Source organism: Rhagoletis zephyria, unplaced genomic scaffold (genome assembly GCF_001687245.7).
Source record: "Rhagoletis zephyria isolate East Lansing unplaced genomic scaffold, Rhagoletis_zephyria_1.1 Rzeph_scaffold_12784, whole genome shotgun sequence".
In the NCBI taxonomy this organism is placed as follows: Eukaryota; Metazoa; Arthropoda; class Insecta; order Diptera; family Tephritidae; genus Rhagoletis; species Rhagoletis zephyria.
The window spans coordinates 1-16,383 of record NW_016169857.1 but is presented as its reverse complement, the minus strand read 5'-3'; the positions used below and the strand labels follow the sequence as shown (position 1 = coordinate 16,383).

The window sequence follows — 16,383 nt, the reverse complement described above, 5'->3', positions numbered from 1 at the left end:
TTTACTTATTTCTTTATTTTTAATTAAATTTTTTATTTTATTTTTTTAATTTAATGTTATTATATTTATTTCATTTTATCTTATATTATTTTCTTATATTTATATATTGTTAATTTTTCATTTAATTTAATTTTATTCTATATTATTTTGTCGTATTTCATTTTATTTTATTTTGTTTTAGTAAACCTTATTTTTATTTTGTTTTATTATACATTTGTATTTTTATTTATATTTATTTTTATTTCATATTATTTCATTATTATTTCATATTATTTCATTTTCATATTTCATATTATTTCATATTATTTCATTTCATATTATTTCATTATTATTTCATATTTATATTTAATTTTTTTTATTCGACATTATTTTAGCGGATTTTTATTTTATTTCATTTTTTCTCTTTTAATTTAAGTTTATTTTACGTCAGTATTTTTTGTTTTATTTTTATTTAACTTTATTTGATTTTGTTTTTCTTTTTCATTTTACTTTATACCTTTTTAGTTATATTTTATACTTTTGCTTTTATTTCTTAAATTGTTACATAATTCCTAAATTGCATACACACATCTTCTTCTTCTTTATAACTTACTCGTACACATACATATCTATTGAGTATATTTTTATATGTATGTATGCATGTACAGACATTTATATTTTCTCGATTTTAATATCCTTCTTACCATCTCTTTTTTATTCTTACTTTATTGTACTGCTTACGGTTCGGTATCTGTTTCTGTTTTGCACACTCACAGCTATTTAGACTACATAAATATATGTATGTGTATATTTTTCTGACTATGATTGGGTTCTGCACAATTAAATAATACTCATTTCCTTTAAATCTAAATACTTCCTTCCTTACTGAGTATACGTGTGAAGTAATAAAATAAAAGTGTATGTTTTTTACTTGAGTTGAAAATACATACGATTTTATAATTTTTTCAGCTTTTGAGTTTGAGTTACCTTAAGCTTTCACCATCAAAAAAGTCACTTGGGTGAACTCATGAACTCTTCGTTTCCCTGCTGACGCCTTTTCTCTCTTCCTAACATTTCCGCTGCCACAAAAGCTTTTGTGGAGTAATGTGTCACTGGAAACATGTGAATATGTGAAAGCTCAGCCAAGAAACATTAAGGATTGTACGAAAAGAGCTTTCATAACACATAAGAGAATGAAAGTGCTGCATTGCAGAGTAAAACACGTGAAAGCTCAACCAAGAAATACATACTCAGATTTATAAATAATTTTTTTTTTTTAATGAAAATATCTTATTTTACTATGTATTTATGTATGCATACGTTTTAGACTTTTTACACTAACAAATATATGTACGTAGCTTATATATGTTAAGCTTCATTTGGTGTTCTCATGCTTTGTGTATGTATGTATGTATGTATATGTTACTTATGTATGCGTGTAAATAAATAAATTTTCAAAAAGCTTTGAGCTGAGATATTTGTTTTTATTTATACAGTGGCAAATAATAATACATATACAAAATTTACTTAACGAAATATTTTCTTAAAAATTTAATTACTTTACTTAAATAGATTTACATACTTTAATGTTTGCACGGCTTTTTACGGAAAATATTTTTTTTTCTTAGAGTCTTTCACCATTGAGTATCTAAAAGAGTGTTTCTGTATGTATTTATGTATGTAATTGTAAATTACTACATTTAATTAAATTTAAGCTAATGCCATTTATTTACAGTTAAATTCTTTGCATTGTTCGAAATGATTTCAAAAGATATGAATAGATAAAAGTTTTAAAAGTAAATAATAATTAAAATTAGTTTATTTATATGCTGAAAAAACATAACTTAACATAACATAAATAATTTATCCTATTTTAACATAACGAAAATGTACAGCGCCAGTGTCCATATATCGAGCCCTAACCGCGAAAAAAATGTAACCTAAATTTTTTCAAATCTTTTTTTTTTTTTTTTTGTAGAAATGCATCTGTATGCTCTAAGAGCATATTTGCATCAAAAACAAAATTTTAATAAAATTTCGCTTACGTGATTCTTCGCGATTAGGGCTCGATATAACAAGGATATGGATATTCGATCTATCAGTCTCTCTTCGTTTCTCTGCAAACTTGAGCCTTCTGGGTCCCGGGTCTAGATATCAACATGAATGAACCTCTAAGTAAAAAGCACCGCATCAAAAAGTGTCCTAAGACTTAGGCCATATAACAGGGCGAACTAGCAGGGGATATGCTTCCATTTTTTACAGAGTTCTAGGGAACACAGAAATTGCGAACCTTGCGATCCACTTTCCCAGACAGAAGTGGGTGGGAACATTATATCGGTCTAAACGATGACGATCCCTATCTTCGCAGATGGCTTCAACCTGGGCATATTTCATTCAACTTAAGGTATCTTAATACTGGTTAATAGTTTAAAAACTAACTAAAAAAATTCCAAAATATTTAAAAAAAAATGTTCAAAGTTAGGAAATAAAACAAACAAAAACAGCTGTGCATTTCTTTAATAAAAATGTGGCTTACTGCTCAATTAACTCTCTTATCGCATTTTAATTTTCACATCAAATTTGTCTACTAATTGAAATCGTTTTCTTATAACTGCGATCTCTCCTGCCATCCACTGTATAAATATAAATATTTTTTATTTAAAACTATTTTTTTTTCGTAAGCATCATTTAGTTTAAAGTTTATAAATTTTGTCTATGTGTATGTATGTGTGACTTCTTCTTATTCATTCATACAAACATATGCATGTATATATGTATGCGTGTGCATTGTATGTATTTCCATGAAAGACCCTAGGTATTTAATTTAGTATTACAATTGTGTATATAAGTGCGTATGCTTTCTTCAAATTATACATACAGCCAATATATGTATATATGTACATAAGTACACCCTGCCGAAAGAAAGCTGACGGTATCAAAAATTAACCAATTGAAAAAGTAATTGAAAATATGCGGCTTTGAAACAAATGCAGTGTCTTGGCCACTGATTCAAATGCATTTCAACTGCTCTTAGTGCCGTTTGCTCAGGTAGGTTTTAAAATTTACCTACCCTTTAAACACATTTTTTTTTTTTTTTTTTCAGAACAAAATTTGTGTTTACAGGGCAGATCAATTTTAAAGCCTACTTGAGAAAACGAGCCTTATTGCTAATAAAAAAAAAAGTTACTTGTTTAATTGCTTTTAAAGTAGTAGATTTTCCGACAGGGTATTTTTTTTTTTTTTCGATTTATCCCTTTCAGTTTGTGTTACATAATGCATACATTTTCATGGTACTTAATTACAATACAGTTATAGGTGAGTACATTTTTTCCATTAAACGTAACTATTTCTGGTTCGTTTTGTTGGTTTTGGTTTTTACCGGTTTTGCAATACATATTTTCATATACGAGTCATAAATTTAATTTATTTTTTTTTGCAATTTTCGACATACATATTTTTTGTCAATACTATTTTGAGTTAGTTGGCATTTGTGCCCATTATACACATGCAAGCATCATGCAGGTAGTATGATCACCTAACATAAATATGTATGTATGAGTAGATGCATGTGTAGCGAAATTCATGCGATGGTAGCCTTTATATATATATATATATATATATATATGTATGTACATATGCACGTAGACCATTTAATTTCATTGTAATCTTTTTATGCAGCTTTTATATTTTCAGTACAAAATCTGTCTCCTCAGCAGAAAAGCGCATTTCTATACTCTGATTTTGTCTTTTTTTATTTTTACTTATTTACGTATTTTTATTTTTATTTATTTTTTATTTTTTGCTTTACTCGTTGAGTTTGTGCCATTCGGCAATTTGTCTTCGTGGTGAATTGCATACTTCATTCCAATGATTAAGTGCAGTGCCACCAGAATTTGGCCCACCAAGCTCCAATCGTCCAATTACCTACAGGTATATAGTGAGCAAATTTTAGTTAGTTACTTTGAAAATTTTCGGCGGAAATATAAGTGTTGCTTACCTCATTTTTGGTAACGCGATCCCAATCTAGAAGCATCAACTCCAGTGAAACACCATCAAGCGTTGCGCCGGTGCCCTGGAAATACAATACAGAATAGAGAAATTTGTATTGAATTTCATTTTTAAAGAGGATTCCGGGACCTAGAAAGGTACCCTTAAATCCCAAAATTCTATTATGTATCGGAATAAATTTAGTCTGGTTTCCGAAGTTCCTTAATGCCGAATGTGTTCTATGCTATAGCAAACGAGGTAACGGTAAGTCTACAACATCTCTCCCTCTCCCATCTATTGGGTAGGCAGTTTCTCGACCTCCTACTCGTATACCCAACAAAAATTTACTCAGAGCCTCAGATGAGATCCTTTTATTTTGATGACGATCATTGCGAAAGACCAAAGACTGTCATTTGGAGGAAATGAACCTGGAATATCTAACGGGTTGCGAATCTGTACTTTATTGGCAGTTGCGCTTTTGTGTGCGGAGCAACAGATGAGACTGTCAAAAGCGACCCCTAAATATTGTATGATGTCTACGGTCGTATTTGATAAGCCATCACCATTAATTTCCAACTGCATCCTAAGCTCTTTCGGCCAAGTGCAAATGTTAGCGAATGAGAGAAGGGTGGCTTGCTGGCAGAACTTCGATATGAAAAAATTAAACTGAAGGGTGAAGATAACATAACCCTGGGGAAATCCTGCCTATATTTACTGGATCTCGTTGTTTAAACCCGAAAATTTACTTAGCATCATTACTTCGTCGTCACCAGTAGCTTTGGACCCCTTTACAAAAGAAAAATATAAAATTTTACAAGCCTGGTAGCGACCCCTAAGCATTTTTTAAATTTCTAAATTTTCGTGGATGTCTTTATTTTGTACGCAAAGAGTAGAGCAAAATAAAAGGGGTTGCCCATCGATGCNGCCAAGTGCAAATGTTAGCGAATGAGAGAAGGGTGGCTTGCTGGCAGAACCTCGATATGAAAAAATTAAACTGAAGGGTGAAGATAACATAACCCTAGGGAAATCCTGCTTAATTTTACTGGATCTCGATGTTTAAACCCGAAAATTTACTTAGCATCATTACTTCGTCGTCACCAGTAGTTTTGGACCCCTTTACAAAAGAAAAATATAAAACTTTACAAGCCTGGTAGCGACCCCTAAGCATTTTTTAAATTTCTAAATTTTCGTGGATGTCTTTATTTTGTACGCAGAGCAAAATAAAAGGGGCTGCCCATCGATGTTGATATTTAAAGACCACCCAAAGGGCCACTCCATCAGTAGAAAACAAACTGCAGGTGGGAAAACCTGGACACCGCCTTCGACACTTGAAACTCAGGAAACTTTCTTCGACTCTCAGAGATGAATACACAAATCAACGCCCGGGGTAACAACAGATCACTGGATACAGTGTGATATAGCTACGTTAGATTCTGGGCATAACTGAATTGCAATTCCTGCAGAAGGAAGACACAGTATGTTTTCAGCACTTCTACTCTAACTAAATTCAAATCTAACTAAAAAACTTCCAATCTCACCTCANTGGATACAGTGTGATATAGCTACGTTAGATTCTGGGCATAACTGAATTGCTATTTCTGCAGAAGGAAGACACAGTATGTTTTCAGCACTTCTACTCTAACTAAATTCAAATCTAACTAAAAAACTTCCAATCTCACCTCTGCAGCTGGTATATCGAACGCGAAGCTTTCATTGAAGACTGGACTCAATGTGCGTTTCTTGACATGCGTCTTCTTCTTCGCAATGCGCTGTCCATTGTACAGTAAGTAGATCTTTACGTACGGATCAGCCAAACCTGTGACATCCATGCGCGGCAAGTTGCGCGCCTTCAAGAGCACAACAGTCAAGCGGCCAGCAGCTGGCTGCCAGCATAACGAAATCAATAATTCGCCACGTCCTTGAGCGCGTATCTTTAAACTACGTGGCTGTATTTCCTTGCTAATGGAGAGCGCTTCTTTGGAGATATCACCAATCTCGATGGACGATAGGGGGCAGACAACTTCGCCGATAACATCGTCACGCGAATAACGATCGAAGCTAAGTATGACAAAGTGTAGAGACATATTCTGCAAATCGCCGATATTCAAGCCGTAAAATGTGAAATCTTCATCGTAGACTGGATTGCGAGTATTGCGTACAACTCGAGTCTTCACCTTATGCTGCTTGTCGGGTAAAAGTTGTAGCTTCACATACGGATCGGTGGCGCTTTGAGTGCGTCCATTCAACCCGGTTGGTATGTCATTAGAGCCATTCGAGCCATTCTTGTTGCTATTGCCATTACTGCCACCATCACCGCCGGCAATGCTACCGCCATTCTTGCATGGCAAACCGCGACAACGTATGATGGATACCATTAGAGCATTGCGTTCGGCTAGGAAGCGTAGCTTGAAGTAGATGGTGCCCAATTTACCGTACTGATCGATATTCAACTCCTTGCCAGTGTCCTCCATTGCACTCATGTGGTGATGTTGATAGTGATTGTGTCCATTATTGTTGTGTCCATTGTTGTTCTGGGCGGTCTGGCTCACAATGGTGGCTTGGGTCTCAATGGTGGGCGAGTGCTTTTGTTCACCGCTCATTGTTGCCGATTATGGCGTGGTTGTACTTCATCCTCTTCGACATATTTCATGGTTTGTGGAGCAATTGGTGAGGTGGTCTGATCTTGCATTGGCTGTAAAATGCCCAGCTGTTTGGTGCCAGTCGGGGATGGTGATTTCTTGAGATAATGCGGTGGTCTGTCCACTTGGTGAGCGTACAGCTGTTGGGCGACGTGTCGGTTGGAATGGAAACGAGGCATCATGCTGATTCTGCTTGCGGTTGCGTTGACGTATTTGCTTGGCGCAAATGCAGGCAACTGCGGAGAGCACAGCGGCGGTGGCAAAGCCCAATATCGCCGGGAAAACTGTAAGGAAATGCATATGTTAAAGAAATAAAAATTATAAGAGCGTATAGTTTTTGTAATATCTACTTGTATACATATTTATAAAATTAAGTGTTCCAAAGTGCTCTGTTGTCTGTCTGAAAGCGTTAGACTCTAAAACAGAGGTTCCCAAACGAGTGAGGGTAAAGAAGGCTTTCTTTTAAAAATATCTTTGAAGAGAGTTGCCACCCGTTTAGAAATTTAAAGTTATTTTAAATAACAAGTTAAATACAATAACTTAATATAGGTATCAAAGGGGAGAGGTTTCAGTATGCCTGGAGAACTTTCAAACCCATTGCGACTATGGGAAAAGTATAAAATCGTGTGCGGCTTCGGCATTCCTACTTCACAGCCAACGGGAGTACTATCCAATGAGTTATTCAGGGAGTTGAACTATACTACCACGAATTTGGGGGCTCAATTCACCGAAACAGAACCTAAAATATTACCAGAGCAAAGGGTAATTTTCCATAAAATTCTGAGCCGCGTGGAGGGCGGAGAGGGGGCCTTTATTTCTTGGTCGCACCGGAGGAGCTGGAAAAACATTTCCGCTCAATTTACTAAGGCAAAGTTGCACAAGGATAAAATTGTTGCATTAGCGGTTACCACCTCAGGGATAGCAGCTACCTTGCTCAGCGGAGGAAGACGTGCACACTTGGTGTTTAAACTCCTTCTGAACCTTACGAGCCGGGATACACCAACTTACATTATTAGCGAAAACAGTGGTGGCGGGGCTATGTTACATCAACGCAATTAATTAAAAATTTGAGACCAATGTACGATGTCACACAAGCATGCAGTCGAGGCACTCGATCGAAGCTTGTAAGATTTTCGCGGCAGCTGTTTGCTGATGAGAGAGGAGTAGTTGTATCGCTAGCGGGAAATTTTCGGCTGAGGCTGCCTGTCCTCGAGCCAGGCACTGCGGCAGACGAGATAAGTGCGTGCATCAAGGCTTCGCCATTGTGAGCAAAGATGGAAATATTGAACCTCACAAATAACATTAGAATCCATTGTAAATACTACAATGGTCGAGATTTCATCGCTCATCAATAAGAAAATGATTGTTAAAGTACCTGGTAAGGCAACCACATACATGTCTGTTGATACGGTGATGGTAAATGAGAATGCAATTAAATATGTATCCTATAGAGTTTCTAAACTCTTTAGAATTATCAGTGGTGCCGTCCCACATACTGGAGTTAAAGGTCAGATTGTTGTGTAACCTGGATGCACCTGGAATGTGCAAGGGACAATCAGTATTGATACCACGAATTCCCATATTTTCAACAGACATGTAATTTCAGTTCAAACGCTTGCAGTTTCCGTTTAAAGTAGCGATAACGTTTAATAAAAGCTAATGACAAACAGTAATATATCTGGGTACTGCACGTTTGTCGTACGGAAAGCTCTACGTTGGGTTCTCGCGTGTATCGAGAGCCAGAAATCTCTATATATACGCCCAAGACAATAAGTCCCAAAGCGTCGTTTACACAAATGTATTGCAGCTGATATCAGTAATTTGAATTGCTTAACTTTTTCAATAAGTATTTGGAGAAATTATTTTTTCCTCCCTTTTTTGTTACATTTAAAATAATTGCGTAAAATCAATAATCACGCAGGTGAAACTGCGGGCGCAAGCTAGTCCATAACTACATAACTATATATAAATAGGCAAAGGTATTTTGTAGTTTAAAACCATTCTAACGAATCTGATTAAGAAGCTGAAAATATTATTTTCTTTACATTAATAAAATATGTACATTAGACTGCATCACCAAAAAAAGTTGCGGTTTTTCCGCCGGGATTAGAAAATCTATTATATTTGAAGCCGTCCACCAAAATATTTCGGAAAAGTATTAAGATTTAAGTGAGCTGGACCATTTTGAAATGGAGTTTTTTATGAATAAAAATAGTTTCTTAAAGAACTTTTTCGAAAAAGTCCCCAAAGATGGCAAAACAGATTAAGCTTAAGAAATTTGCGTAAAAATCTCTTCAACGGTATCGTGAGATTTTTGATGGTGTTTTTTTTTTATTTTTATCAAAGATTTATTTACGAAAATTTTGAATAACTTCGTGTCCCAATTTTTATTATTATTTTTTTTTTTTTGTTGCAAATACCAACACATCTTGATTCAACTTTGCATGACGTTCGTTCATCTTACCTTTTTCTTTCATATCTTAAATGAGTTTATTAGCAAAGTAATAAAAAGCACGAGAAAATACCTTTCCAATAACACTTCACAAGTCTAAATCGGAAGAGTTTAGGTTCAGTTATTCAAGTTTTTCTTATACCAATCTTTGAAAAAAGTGAAAAAACAGCATCAAAAATCTGATTATGATTCCGTTCAAAATTTAAAAAAAATAAAATTTGTTTTGTGTTTTTGTTAAAATTTTGTAAGCTTAAACCGTTTTGTCATTCGAGGGTATTTAAAAAAAAAACTTTAAGAAACTGTTTTTATTTATAAAAACTCCATTTTTGGAGGTATTTTCAAATCGGTCCAGCTCACGTAAATCTCAATATTTTTCCGAAATATTTTGGTGGGCATCTTAAAATATAATAGATTTTATAATTCCAATGGAAATACAAGTACCGTTTTTTTTTTTGTATGGGGAGTGATGCAGTCTAATGTACATACATAAAACACAATCTTTTTTTCTGCAAGTCTAAGTTTCGAGCTTTTTCAGTATTTTCACATATGGAATATACTTATACTAATATTATATGTATGCTACATTAAGGGTATTCACCAAATTGAACAAGTGGCTTGGCACTCTGGCCAAAGGGAAGATTAGCTCAAGCAGCAGCTGTTGTCTGGCTATTTTGCCAGAGTGCCAGGCCACTTCCTCAATTCGGTGAATATAACCATTGTTTTTGTTTTTGCTACACTACACTTAACTTACTTGTCTCCATCGTGCTCACATCTGGGCTATATTCCTCACCCATTTTGGTTGCAGCGAGGAATCGTTTCGTTTGACTGTTTTTGGTTTTAGCTGCTGTAAATGAAGCAGTCTTCTATTAATTCTTTTCCACTACAAATGCAACAACTCACTGGAGCTGTATGCAACTTTACTGCGAATTCACAGGACTTTTTTTTATATGACTAAGAGTATTTATTTTTACGCGCAATACGTTCAAATTTTCCACAAATCGTAATCGATTTTTCCAATTTGTCCTACAAAGTTCCGTTGACTAACAAGTTACATATGTACATACATACATACATACATACAAATGAGCAAGCGACAACTGCAGCTGCGGTTTGTTGTTATTTTTGTTATTCTTTTTCGTTCAGCGCGAAGTGATTTTTCTTCGCTAATGTCGAAGTGACTGTCGTCTTCACCCTTATCGTCGTAGTTGTCGTCGTCGTATTCGCTCCTAAGTGTGGTGGGGTGTTTAGCTTAGCCGCTGCTTCTAAACGTGTCGTATGGCAAGTACCTACTACTCCCGTGGCGTGTGTACTTCTCTAACTTCGACGATATGTTTTGGTGGTGTTTAATGGTGTTTTTCTTGTTGCTGTTGGTTGGTGGGGGTGGTTGGTGGTTGGTTGTGTATGTCGCAGGCCCTTGCGGTTATGCGACGCCTTTAGGTCGCACGTACTGTATGAATCACACTTTTAACAGCCCGCTGCGTCGCTACTCTACCTCTTCGCCAATGAATGCAAATAATATACCGAGTAACCGAAGATGCTGGTTAATAAGTACTTTCAATTACTTTGATATCACTATAAAATTTTCCTACTTGAAAAGCTGTTGCAAATTGAGAAATTTTCACTTCATGTATTTTTGACACAAACTATTTATAAACTTTTCTGCGTATTTTCGCGTAGGTGTTAGAAGTACGCAAGCAAACCGTCTGTAACTGTTTAGCTCTACTTGCAGCTGAGTCGCAATTTTTTCACTAACAAATTTTTAGGCTTTTCCGCACTTGTGCGAGGGATTGAAAATCTATTTTTCTAGTTGAAGCTCTCTTCTTTACACTTTTTCTAAATACATTGCATATTTTTAGGCTTTTAATAGCACAAAAAACATAGGATTTTCAATACTTTTAAAATTGTGTTTGCTGAACGCGCTTTCGCATCGATATCCCGAATGTAGTCGTCTTCGTCTGCTGCGAGTTTACGAGTATTCACTAGCACTGGCCGTTGACTTCGTTCTGATGCGTATAAATCAGCGAATTTGTGACGAAAAAATCGTTAAACTCGCGCAGCCGCAATGGTACATAGCGCCGAGGTAGCGAGCTGGTAAATGTACATACATAGCGAGCATAACAAATGCTTCTGGTATATTGTTTACGAGAAAAAATTATCAGCGAGTGGCGATGATACACACGAGATATTTGTGGTGCTCAGTTATTGCTTAGATATCAGCTGATTTTTGTAAGATCTTGCCGATATCTGGATAATCAGGTTGTCGAAATAGTTAACTTTAGACTTTTGACAATTTTTAATTTAAAGTCTCAAAAAAGTTGTCGTTTTCGTTATTTCGTTCTCCGATGGGGGCCTAGACATTGCCTTTCCAGAGCAAAGAACAAAAAAAAAAGTTTGTGCGACTGGGCCACACTGGAGAAGTGAAACTTACGTTACATATCTATTTTGTCTCATAACCAATATACATACATATATCTGCTTTTGCTTAAGGTTTTATTTTTTTGTCTGTTTCCTATCTAGATCCCTACCTCTACCCCTGTTCGTTGTAATTACATTTACGTTATTTTGATTTCCTTTAGCTTCATTTTTATCTTTATACTCTATCGATAACACAATCGACCACCAAAATGTCAATAACAAAACCGATAAAAATTTCGATGACAAAATCGATGACAAATTTGATAAAAATATCGATAGTAAAATCGATAAAAATTTCGACAGCAAAAACGATAAAAAAAAAAAATCTATAAATAATCGATAACAAAATCGATAAAAATATCGATAACAAAATCGATAAAAATATCGATAACAAAATCGATTAATAATCGAGAGCAAAATCGGTAACAATATTGGCAACAAAATCGATAACGTTATCGATAACTAAATCGTTAAATAATCGATAACAAAATGTTAGTAGCAAAATCGACTACAATATCGATAACAAAAACGATAGCAAAATCGATGATAAATTCGATACAAATTTCGATAGCAAAATCGATAATAATATTGGCAATAATATCGATAAAAAAATCTATTAGAAAATCGATAAAAAATATCAATAACAAAATCGATAACAAAATCCATAAATAACTGATACTAAAATCGAAAAGAAATCGATAACGAAACCGATAAAAATGTCGATTATTATATCGATAAGTCTCGAGAATCCCGAAAATCTCGAAAACCCCGAAATAGTTCCCAGATTGAGTGTCTGTGTCTCTATCTATATCCTTTTATCTATAGTTACCTTTATTTTAATATTTCTTCCTCTATCCTATCATCAAATCAATCAAATTTTTTAGTTTACGAGGTAAAACTACATAAAGCTCTTTTTAATTTAATAATATTTAAATACCAGTATCGCCTCGTTGTCGAAATTCCCTTTCTCACGAACTTTCATTTTTTTTTTGTGATGTTTTTTAAGTCCATATGCACCCCGTGATCATCTGGGTTACTAATGTTAGCCGTCATCGATTCGCCACTTCTTTGCTTGCTATGTTTGAGTTCCGGTCACTTAACGAAAAATTTTGCATGTGAAAGCAACAACAAAGTTAGCTAGCGAAGATGGACGATAGCGAGTTTGTGTGTATGTACCTCATTGAGTTCGTTGTTTCGCCTCTCGCTAACTGTTGGCGAATCGATGACGGTCATTATTAGGTGAAGTGATATCTTTTCTGCTAAATAATTTTTAATTCGCAGGAACAGTAGGGAGGAAAAGATTTGTATGGGAAGATGGTGAAATCAAACCACGCATTCACAGGCTTATATTGGGCTAATTTTTCGCAGGTATATTTCTCTTGGTATTAGTAAAGCGTATTTTGAATTTGAAGCGAACCGGATATTTGTTGTTGAAGCGAACCGGACATATCGACAAATATCCATAACTAATTTTAGTAGTAGTAGTAGTATTCGCACTTTGTTTAAGACTTCGGTTTCTTATGACTGAAAGTCTTCTTTGTCAAATAAATAGCATGTATATGATAAAGATATGAAATATTATAAAATATTAAACACTTTTAAAATTTTAAGCTTTTTAAAATAATATACATACTTTTCATACATTTAACTAGAAGAGTGATAATTTAAAATAAACAAATATAGCTCTAGCCTTAACCCGCATATACTTTTAATTATCGGCTTTTAAATCTGTCCGCTACTGTATTTCCGTACATTCTGCTTTTACATTTGAAGCCTATTTTACATGAAAGCTCAACGCAGTTAGCTGTTAAGACAGAAAATATTAGCAAGCACACTCACCACTTTTATAAAGCAAGCGGGTAGAAAACGAAAGCTGCGTTTGGAAAGCTCAGTGGTATAAACTCGAGTGTATATATTGGTGTGCATATATCTGTGTACGGCTGGATAAAGCACTAAGCGATTCAGTTATACATATAAATGGCTTAGGTTAGAAATTAAACATTAATATCATATCAGTTTATTCAGTTTATTATGACTAGAACACGAGTTTTTCATAATCTTTTCTGGAACAGTACAGTAATACTCGATTAAGTACCTGACGAAAAATGTCAACTTTTTGACTGTCTGTGCACACTCATTCACTCAGCTTAATTCTTCAGAAAGAGGCTACCGATTTGGTACTAGCATCAACAATGGTAAATACGCTAGCGACGTATCATTGTTTAAAAATTGAAGAGTGAAGAAATGAACATATTTAACTGCTTCATTCATATGCACCAGAATTTGCAGAAGAACTTAAGTCTATGATAAAAAAAAAGATGTTGTTGTCAAAAATAACGCTAAGACTATAACGTATGAACTTGTGAATATTTTATATTCCTTTGTTAGGTACTATCAGTGATGATCTGAAGAATCGTTTTCCTAAGAAGTTTTTAATGGCTTACAATTGAGGTTTTTGCTTCCCGATATTGTATATCCTCTAAAACTAAATTTTGTGCCCTTTCGAAAAATACATGATTTCCCCACCCAAAATAAACTCCTGGACTTCTCGACTTTTGGCCAGCAAATGATACTCGCCAGAAGCGGGAAATGCACACAACCAGGGTGCTTATAAGCGAGAAATACTGTACTGTCAATGTCTCTTCCCACTTTATCTAAAATATGTTTCATTACAGCATTAGTTATTATTTTGTTGCCTAAAGCTAATCTCTGCGGATGCATGCCATGTTTGTTGAAGAAAATTATAGCTTCGTGCAAACTTGTGCAAAAAGTGCTTACGGGATCTTAAAGTAGAAATGTTCCTTTTTATGTTTCATATAGATACTAATCTGGGTCAGGCTAGACTTGCAGGATCTGATCCATTAAAAATCTTAATGGTTTTCAAAATTATAAATTTTAGTTTATACATAAGGAAATTTATTAACCTATAATACAGGTTTGAAACTTACTAAATAGATTAAAAAACATTTAAGCTAAATCACGCATTAAGAGTTATTTTAAAACAACTTCGCAAAAATAAGTACTGCCATTTAAAAAAAAACGAAAAACTTTACACTAAAAAATTAAGATTGCTTTAATTAAAAATCATTTTACGTGAACGGTTCCACGCTCAGCGCATAAACCATTTCTGAGAGGCATTTTAGCGATTCACATTTAAATAGCAAGCTACTTTCTCCAGTTCAGATGCCAACATGCAGTCGAGCCTACTTGTGGACAAACGCTGCTTACTGCTCTGAGCTCTGAAACTGATTAAGCCGGAGTGGCCCTACTGAAGCTTGTTGGTGATGTCAGCGCACGAAATGCTGCATAGCTAGAAAAAGTATACTTTTTGAACTTCTTAACTCCTTATTTATAGCCCAACTCAATGATAAGCACTTTCGCCTGAATGTTGCCAGCAAAGTTAGGCAGTCGGAACAAGAGGGAGAGGCATCCGACATCATATACACAAGCACCCACACCGTCAGTAAAAGTGCCTCCATTACTTTGTCTTTACTATAATCCAGCTTAGAAGAACACTTCACCCAACAGAAATCTAAAACAAATTCCATCAACTATTTAACGTTTCGATGCAACTAAGCTTTCCAGTGTGGCATAGCGGCTGCCCAAAAATAGTAGTAAATACTAATTTTCCCTCCACATGCAGACTGCCCATTGGCTATAGCCAACAGCTGAGCTAATCAAAACAATGGCAATAGTAAGTAACTCCAGCAGCACTAGCCGCGATGACTTTTGGGCTCTCAGCAGCTTTGGCAATGCAAACTTGAGTGCAAGCGTTTATAAAAACCGCGCAAAGTGCCGCAACAACGGTTATTTGATGCCAAGCGCGAAGGCGAACGTTTGAACAGCTGACAACGGAGCAGCAGTGGTGAGTGTACTGAAAACAAACGAACGGTCCTCGGCGATTGGCGATTTATTGTGTATGTGTGTGTATGTGTGCCGTAACAGTGCATTTCGAACACAAACCAGCAGATTTGAAGATTTAAAAGTACAAACTTTGATTGCGGCAATAGGCTTGTGCAATAAGGAAAAGCATACTAAGAAGCGATTCTTGAGACGGCGGGAAGAAATAAAAGAAAACGTGCGCAATTACGTGACGCCAAGCGTGTTTGTGTTAGTGTATAAAATACGATTGCCAGCAATAAACTGCAGACTATAGTGTTGCATGCAACATATGTATGTATGTATGCAGCTAACTATAAAGTACAGCAGCAGAGAGTAGTGGGCCATATGCATATGTATGTAGCTGCAGCAAGTTGGCAAGGGAGACCGTGAAATTGCAATTCGAAAATGCAAAATTAATGAAAACATATACATACATACAGAAATTTTGTGCTCGCAGCCAATATTTTGCAAACATAAGTGCAGCGCGCAGCGCATTGAAACGAAAGACTTAAGCAACAAACTCGATCGCGTAGTGTGGCTGAGTGAGTGACTTAAATACTGCTCCTACTAGGTACTGTATATGAAATCTGTATCGACCGCTGAACGCACAAATGCCAAACAGTGGGTGACGGATTGGCAGACGAACAACGATTAGAAGCTCGAAGCAGATTTGAAAGAGGAAAAAAAAAACAAAAACACACACAAGCACAAGCACAAAAGCGACGATAAGCAACAACTTCCTTTTCCTTTGTAAGTAGTCAATGAAAACCGAAACAAAAAAAAAAACGAAAACAAAATAAGGTTTATGTAAAACTGCATTGTAGTTAGTTGCACGGCTGAATATATGAGCAGCGCATAGGAGACTAGTAGCGGTGTAATAGTGCGCGCCAATCGAAGGTTAAGCCACCATTAAAAATAAACATATCTAGTTAATAAAAGACAAACAAAGCTAAAGCAAAAAACATTGAAAAGACGGCTTAGCTAATTTTGCTGATTACAGTCAAAGCCGTTTGCAAGAAGCCAAAGTTG

The 16,383-nt window shown here is 35.3% G+C and overlaps 1 pseudogene; it reads right to left on the bottom strand.

Moving 5' to 3' along the window:
- Window positions 1-3,027: 3,027 nt before the first annotated feature.
- LOC108377828 (synaptotagmin-4-like) lies at window positions 3,028-11,052 on the bottom strand (annotated as a pseudogene).
- Between the last annotated feature and the right edge of the window lie 5,331 nt (window positions 11,053-16,383).